At 33.6% G+C, this 8,784-nt stretch overlaps 1 pseudogene; it reads left to right on the plus strand.

Annotated features, from left to right (window-relative positions):
• The first annotated feature begins 884 nt into the window (after window positions 1-884).
• Window positions 885-2,320, plus strand: LOC107030817 (annotated as a pseudogene).
• The last annotated feature ends 6,464 nt before the right edge of the window (window positions 2,321-8,784 follow it).

The following is an 8,784-nucleotide window of genomic DNA, read 5'->3' on the forward strand; positions in this document are numbered from 1 at the left end:
TCTTATCATTCTAAACACCCCAGTTATACGATCACAACATACAAACACACAATCAAGTATATGGAAGACATTACAATACCACCCAATAAATATCAATCGCTATTAAGAGTTTACTATCACATAACATAAACCATAACCGACCTCCACCGAAGAATCGTGATCAAGCAAGCTATCTCCCCAATGCCCTTTTTCTTTCCTCTTCGTTCTCTCTCTCGCTCGTTCGTTCTCCCTCTCTGTCTTTTTCTTTTTCTTCTCTAGATTCTTCTCTTTTAACCTAATTATCATATAATTCATTATGATAAAAGTAACCCATTATTTATTCTAAGGTTATGTCCTTTAACCCTCCAAGTAAATAAATTATTAAACTTACCCCACTAAGTCCATAAGGTTTGTCATGAATAGTCCAAAACACCCCTTTAAAACTTTTAACAGAAATCCGACCCAGTTAGGTTACGCAACCTGTGACGGTCCGTCGTGTCTATGACGGTCCGTCCTGCAGGTCCGTCACAAAGTTTAGAGAGTCAAATTCTGTAAAGGGTTTGTGACGGTCCGTCGTACCTACAACGGTCCGTCCTGCATTTCCGTCGCGAAGTTCAGAGAGTTGATCTCAGTACCCAAATTTTCAGAGTTTAAGTGTTTTGGAACGTAGCCCCTCGACGATCCGTCATGCCTATGACGGTTCGTCCTAATTGTCGTCGATGGTAAGTGAGAAAAGTAGCAGAAGAAAATTTACAAGTATGGGACAACGGAATCCATCACGGGCCGTCGTGCGTGGTCTGTCGACCCAGTCAGTTTTTATCAAACTAATATTACTGCTCGAATCGACTAAACAGGTCGTTACAATTTTCAACACACAAATATCAAAACCAATACATAGAAAAGCAATGGCCTCATCTCTAACCTTCTTTCTTCTTTCTTCTTTACTCATATTTTCACTTACTACCCATGCATTTTCAGCCTCTCTTTCATCTTATTTCTACTACAAAGTATGTCCCAAAGCTTTGCCAACTATTAAAAGGGTTGTTCAAGATGTAGTTCGACAAGAAAGGCGAATGGGAGCATCTATATTGCGTTTGCATTGTCATGATTGTTTTGTCAATGTGAGTTTAATTATTTTCGTGTACGTACTAATTTTGGCTATTATATTGTTGTGTGTGGTATATATTACTAAAGTCTCCGTAGTTTTAGGGCTGTGAGGCTTCTATCCTTCTAGACCAAACGACTACAATTGATAGCGAGAAAACTGCTTTTGCTAATAACAATTCAGCCAGAGGATTTGAAGTAATTGATAGGATCAAGTCGGAGGTTGATAAAGTTTGTGGACGTTCAATTGTATCTTGTGCAGATATCTTAACTGTTGCAGCTCGTAACTCCGTAGTTGCCGTGTCGTTTATTATAGCTCCATTTCCATCCATATATTAACGTTCGAAGTTTATATATTATTAAACGAATGAAATGTTGTTTGTGATATTATCATAATTTTGTTATATTTAACTACAATACTTTGTGGTCTAATAAGTATTGAAATTAGTGCAAGGAGAATATAGTGTTCTCAAATGAAACTATAACATATATCCTCCATAATACTTGTTGAGTCACAATTTATAACTTATTGCACAATATGTGAATCAATACACACAATTTTAACTTACATACATTGACAATATAGCACGTCACATACCTTATTTACAAGTAACTTACTAATTCATTAATTATGACTAGTGACAGGATAGAACAAAAATTATTTTTCACTATCCGCGTTGTATATAGTTAGGAGGACCATCATGGCAAGTGCCACTAGGAAGAAGGGATTCAACCACAGCCAGCAGAACACAAGCCAACAAGGACATTCCATCTCCATTATGGACTGAACTTCACTAATCAACAACTTCAAGAATCAAGGATTGAATGAGAAAGATCATGTTGCACTCTCCGGTGGACACACATCAAGGTTTGCTCAGTGTTTCACTTTCAGAAATCACATTTACAATGAGACTAATAGCATTGATTCAAATTTTGCAAAACAAAGAAAATCTAGTTGTCCAAGAACAGGAAGTGATTCAAATCTTGCACCACTTGATCAAACTCCATTATTTTTCGATACAAAGTATTTCAATAATTTGGTAACAAAGAAAGGGCTTTTGCACTCTGATCAAGAATTGTTTAGTGGTGGTCGAACGGATAACCTTGTTAACACTTATAGCAGAAACCCTTGGATTATTTCTAAAGATTTGCTAATTCTATGATTAAGATGGGTAATATCAAGCGATTAACTGGAAATCAAGGTCAGATTAGGGTTAACTGCAGGAAGGTGAACTAAGAAGTGTTGACTATGGTGAAGAAATTATTTAATTAAGTGTTTAAAGAATTATTTTGGAGTGTGTAATAAAGTTGAGTAACTTCTATGTTCCACTTCTATCTATAGCTACTTCGAAAATTTGATTAGCTTTTGTGTAATCGAATATACTTTAAGGAACTACTTGTTGAATGAAATAATTTCCTTTTAGCAAAGGTTTGTGTTTTGAACCTGTATATTGTGGAGTCTATCCCATTTTTTTGGTCAACTTTTTTCTATTCAATTGCTACAAGTAATTGTAAAAAAGGAATAGTAATTAGAGTTGAAAATAAATGATTTGGTGGTTGGCAAATTAATAAGATTTGCAATCATTTTTTGACTTTGCTATATTTACCTATGTGATTAGTGACATAGGCATGATTTTATCCTTCTATAAATAGAACATTCTTGCACATTTGTAGAACACACCAAGTTAGAGAAAAAAAACCATTTTGAGAGCAAAGTGAGGTATTCCATAGACTATACAAGAAAAATAGTCTGTGAAGAAAAATAGAGTATGAGCGATATTTTAGTAAGGTGGAAACCAAAAGAGTGTTATTCTTTTTGAGTGTGTGGTAGTCACTTTGAGTATTGTATTTGTGACTACACAGTGTAAAAATTCCTTAATACAGTGATATCAATTTCTCCTCTTGGCCTATGATTTTTCCTTATTTAGAAGGGTTTCCACGTAAAATTCTTGGTGTAATTATTTTCCCATTTAATTTCCATTATTTTTACCATATATATTTTTGTGCTTGTCCGCGTTTTTCCCACAAAACAGGTATCAGAGGCAAGGTTTTATCTGAGTATGCTCTATGGATGAAGCACAGAACATCCACATCAGAAAAAATTTACTTTGATTTGCGATAACAATATTTTTTGAGGAAAACAATGAAAGCCAGCACAAGTAGAATGGTTACTTTGAATGGTGTTAATTATGACGTTTGGAAGGGGAAAATGGAAGATCTAATTTATGTCAGGAATCTTTACAAATCAGTATTTACCACTATAAAGCCTAATAATAAAACAGATGAAGAGTGGAATCTGTTGCACATACAGGTTTGTGGATTCATTAGACAATGAGTCGACGATAATATGTTGAACCATATTTCTAGGGAGACACATGCTCGAACTCTGTGGGAGCATCTTGAAAGTTTGTATGCTCGGAAGACTGACAATAACAAATTGTTCTTAATAAAGCAGATGTTGAGTTTAAAGTATCATGATGGTTTTCCGATGACAGACCATCTGAATAATTTTCAGGAGATCATGAACCAGTTATCTTCTATGGGCATTAAATTTGATCAAGAAATTCAAGGCTTACTTCTACTTGGTTCCCTACCAGACTCTTGGGAAACATTTAGAACTTCATTATCAAATTCTGCTGCGGATGGTGTGATCTCTATGAATTCCGCTAAGAGTTTTTGTCTTGAACGAAGAGATGAGAAGAAAAACTCAAGGTTCTTCTTCATCGGATGTCCTGATAACTGGCCTCAAGAGGGAGAAAGAAAACACGTGGTTCTTAGTATGGAGAACAAAATAAGAGCAAATCCACAGGTAGACTTAAGAATATTGAGTGCTATCATTGTGACATGAAAGTGCATAGAAAGAAGTTCTGCAGGAAGTTGAAGAGGGAGAACAAAAATAAAGAGGAAACTAAAGAAGATGGTGAAGAAAATTGTCTAGCCAGCGTCACCACCGAAGATCTTGTTACCGTTCATGATGCAGACATGATAAATATTGTTTGTGATAAGTCAAGCTGGGTTGTGGACACTGGTGTCGCATCTCATGTGACATCAAGGAAGGATTTTTTCTCTTCCTATACTCATGGTGATTTTGGAACCTTGAGTATGGGTAATGAGAGTGTTTCTAGGGTGATTGGTATTGGTACAATTTGTTTGGAAACTAGTGTTGGAACTAAACTAGTTTTGAACAATGTGAAATAAGCTCCTGATGTTCGTCTGCACCTGATTTCTGTTGGTGTTTTGGATGATGGAGGATATGTTAGTACCAACGGTGATGGAAAATGGAAGCTCATTAAGAGTTCCTTGGTTGTTAATCGTGGTAACAAGCATTGTGGTCTATACTGGACTACAAAATCTTCTTGTGTTGATATGGTGAATGCGGTTGAGAGAGATAACTCTTCAACGTTATGTCACAAAAGAATTAGCCACATTAGCGAGAAAGCACTGAATGTTCTAGTCAAGAAGAAATTATTGTCAAATTTAAAAAGTGCTAAATTAGAGAAGTGTCAGCACTGTTTGACTGGTAAACAAAATAGAGTTTCCTTTAAGTCCTACCCCATTCGAGAAAGACAGAGTTGCTTGAGTTGGTGCACTCTGATTTATGTGGTCCAATGAAGATAAAGACATTGGGTGGTGCACTCTACTTTGTCACTATCATTGATGATTGCTCGAGAAGACTTTCGGTCTATGTCTTGAAGACTAAAGACCAAGTGTTAGGTGTCTTCAAGCAGTTTCAGGCTTCAGTTGACAGAGAAACTTGAAAGAAACTAAAATGTATTCGTACTGATAATGGTGGTGAATATTGTGGACTATTTGACGAATACTGCAAGCATCAAGGTATTAGACACCATAAGAATCCTTCCAAGACTCCTCAGTTTAATGGTTTGGCTGAGAGGATGAACAGGACCTTGATGGAAAGAGTTAGATGTTTGCTTTCTAAAGCAAAGTTGTCGAACTCATTTTGGGGTGAGGCTTTATTGACCGCTGCACATGTTATTAATGTATCTCATGTTGTTGCTTTGAAAAGTGATGTACCAAATAGTGTTTGGTATGGAAAGGATGTTTTCTATGACCATTTGAGAGTATTTGGTTGCAAAGATTTTGTACATGTGTCAAAACATGAGAGGTCAAAGTTAGATGTCAAGACAAGGCAGTGCATCTTTATTGGATATGACCTTGATGAATTCGGTTATAGGCTATATGATCCAATTGAAAAGAAACTTGTGAGAAGCTGTGATATTATTTTCATGGAGAATCAAACAATTAAAGATATTGAGAAAGCGGAGAAGCTAGAATCTTCAAGTTTTGATGGTATAGTTCATCATGATAAATTTCCTCACACAAGTGTGCATGATGTTGTTGGGTTTGATAATCATGGTGACACCCTGAATCATGTATCAAATCAATATTTTGATGTTGATAATAACAACAATATTATTATGGATAATCCTGTTGCTCATGAAGTTGTGGACCGATCAAATATTCCGCTTTGGAGGTCCACAAGCACTACTAAAAAATAGTTTTTTTGCGACGGATATTAGCGACAAATTACATTCCGCCACTATATAGCAACGGATTTGCAACAAAATAGCCATTTTGTTACAATAATTACAAATGATTTTTTGAGTCATGATATAGCGACGGATTTGCGACGGAATATTTTTTAGTCGCAAAAAAATAGCGGGAAACTTTGGTGCCCTAATTTTTGCTATAGATTTTGCAACAAAGTAGGTTTGACAAGTTTATTAATATTCCGTGACGGAATTAGCAACGGAAAATCGTTGATAGAATTATAAATATATTTTTATGAAATTTAAATTATATAATGACAAAATAACCCATCGCTAGAATTTAATTTAAGTAAATACATTTATTTAGTAGTGACGGATGTCATAATCCATTTCTAAGTTTGTTAAAATTGTTTTAACTAAGTTTTTAATCCATATAAAACAAAAAAAGAAAATAAAAACACATAATCCCTAAATAATAGGGTTTACTCTTAGTGAAAGGTGAAAGGTGAAAATTCTCAAGTGAAAGCTCCCGCCTCCTCCAGTGAAATCACTGAGGTGATTCTGACTCATGGCTTAGGTGAATGCTCCATCTCCTTGCTTAGGTGAAAGATTCCGCCATTAATTCTGATTGGATGAGCATTTTAGAGACAGCTAACTACCTAACAATGGCTTCTGCACATACTTGGTATCTAGTTTAGGTGAAAGCTCCATCTCCTTCTCAAGGTTCTGCCTTAGGTGAAAGCTCTTGTATCCTTTTCAAGTTCAGGTGAATGTTCTCTTCTCAAGCTTCGATTCTACTCACCTTTGGACTGTGGTATGTAAATGGATGAAAAGTTGTTTTGGATTCACATAGCTTTGAAATGGTCTAATCTTATTCCAAAAAGTTTATCTAGTTTTCTCCTTGTTGCCTTCTGAGGTTACTTCGTATTTCTTGGATTTCATGTCAATGATAAGCATGTGTGATACCTTAGTTTGCTTGTAACACTAAATTAATCATGATTCGGTCAAGTATGCAGTATGTAATAGCTTATTCGATGCAAAAATGGTGTCTTTTCTTGTTAGTTTGATTTCTTCCGTGTTCATTCTTATTTTTGTCTAAGTGGTTAAAATTTGATCAAATCTAGGCATCCCTTTGCTTTGATTTATATGAGATTGTTAAAATTTGGTATTTCGAAGGCATTCACGTTCTCTAATCTCATTCATGTACTTTTTTGAAGGAAGAAGTTGAGAAGGCATTGTTAGTTTTATTCTTATGATGGAAGATGGAAAGTTTCCCAATAAAGTTTCATTTAACTTGTTGATTAATGGGCTGAATAAAAAAAAATGCTATTGAATGCTTGTTACTTGTATTGTTTGGCATTGAAATGTGCGGTGGTGACAAGAAATAAACATGACGTATATTTGCTTGGGGATAAGATTTAGAATTGAGGATTCATATAATCGATTCAAACTTGTTTAAATTGAGGTTAGTTTATTTTTATGGCAAGTTTTGTTGTAAAGAGGTTCTTAGTATATTTCTGTTGTATAGGAAAATTGCTGCAATAATTGTCTCATCTGCTTAAATTGAAAATTGAAATGTATAGTTTCCCTACCTTTTTAATGGTCTTGTTTTCCAAGTTTTACAAATTCAAGGATACAAGAACTCTTTAACATTCACCACAGTACCAACTTACAAAATAAAAGCTCGGTGCACTAAGTATTCGCTATTAACAGGGTCCAAAGAAAGGCTGAACTACAAGGGTCCATTTTACGTAACATGACCTTGCATTTCTGCTAGAAACTATTTTCACGAATTGAACTCACAGAAATAACTTGACCAATTCCACTAATACTTCCTTTCAAAAGATATAACAGTAGCAAGCTTGCACGAGCCTCACTGTTGTCAAGCAGATAACATCTCTTTTCATGCCCATGGCAAAATTCTTCTTTTTCATTTTGTTGTTGTGGGTTCTTTGAGATTAGTTTTTGCTGGATGAATTCACAGTGTCACACCCATTTCCGCGCGGCGGCGTAAGGGTTTTTTCAATTTAAGTGACGTTATTAATTAAGGGATTATTTTAATTTTTTTTAGAGTCGCCACTTGGAATTGAGTTACGGTGTTCCAAGTCACCTTTTTCTTTAATCCCTAATCAAAAGGAAATGACTCTTTGTTTGGTCTGAGAACCAGAAATTCGGATAAGGAATTCTGTTGACCGAAAGGAAGGTATTAGGCACCTCTCGAGTCCCATGGTTCTAGCACGGTCGTTTTATTGAGTTTTATATGACTTGACTTAATTTTGGATGATATATTATTTAGTTTAATAGTAAAAATGTCATTTACCCTCATTCTATGATTTATTTAAATATATTAAAAACTACCTTATTTTATTAATCTATGCCCTTTAATTAAAAATATATATACACATATAAATTAAATCAAACAAAGCAGAATAAAATAAGATATTTTTTATTTTACTTTTTCTTTTGTTATTATTTTTTTTTGTTACGTTTCTTTTTTTTCTTTTTACCTTCTCATCTTTTACTATTATTATTATTATTTTATTATTATTATTATTATTTTTTATACTTTCAAGGTTTTATTTGTTTTTTTTAACTTAATTTTTTTTCTGTTTGGACAAAGAAACTTTCAAAAAAAAATTTTTTCTTTCCTCTTCAATTGCATTTTTTTTAATATTATTTTTTATACTTCTTTTTCTTTTACTTTTTCCTTCTGTTTTCTCTTTTTCCCTTTTTATTATATTCTTTCTCACATTTTATTTTTAACTTTTCCTTTTTATTTTATTATTATTATTATTTTTTTTCTTCCATTTTTCTTCAATTTTTTTTACGTCACTAACATTAAACGAACATCCTACTAACTAAAATTAATATATCTACAAAATAGCTACACATGTTATCATTATAAAACTAATTATGAAAAATTAAAATGACTTGGAAAATAATTTTACTTAAATATAAGATAAACTATGGGTTATTTAAATATGAAATAAATCACGGTTTGTTATAACAATTTCACACTAAATATGACTATACAAAGGATCTAAACATAAAGTTGATATTAAATATTTGAACATACTTCATATAATAACATCAATAAATATTAATGGTTTAAACACATGCGAAATTTAACAACTTCAATATATTGCAATCCATTCTCGCATTATCATGACATAAAACTAATACAAAATAAAAT

The sequence above is a fragment of the Solanum pennellii genome, chromosome 9 (assembly GCF_001406875.1).
Source record: "Solanum pennellii chromosome 9, SPENNV200".
NCBI classification, from domain to species: Eukaryota; Viridiplantae; Streptophyta; class Magnoliopsida; order Solanales; family Solanaceae; genus Solanum; species Solanum pennellii.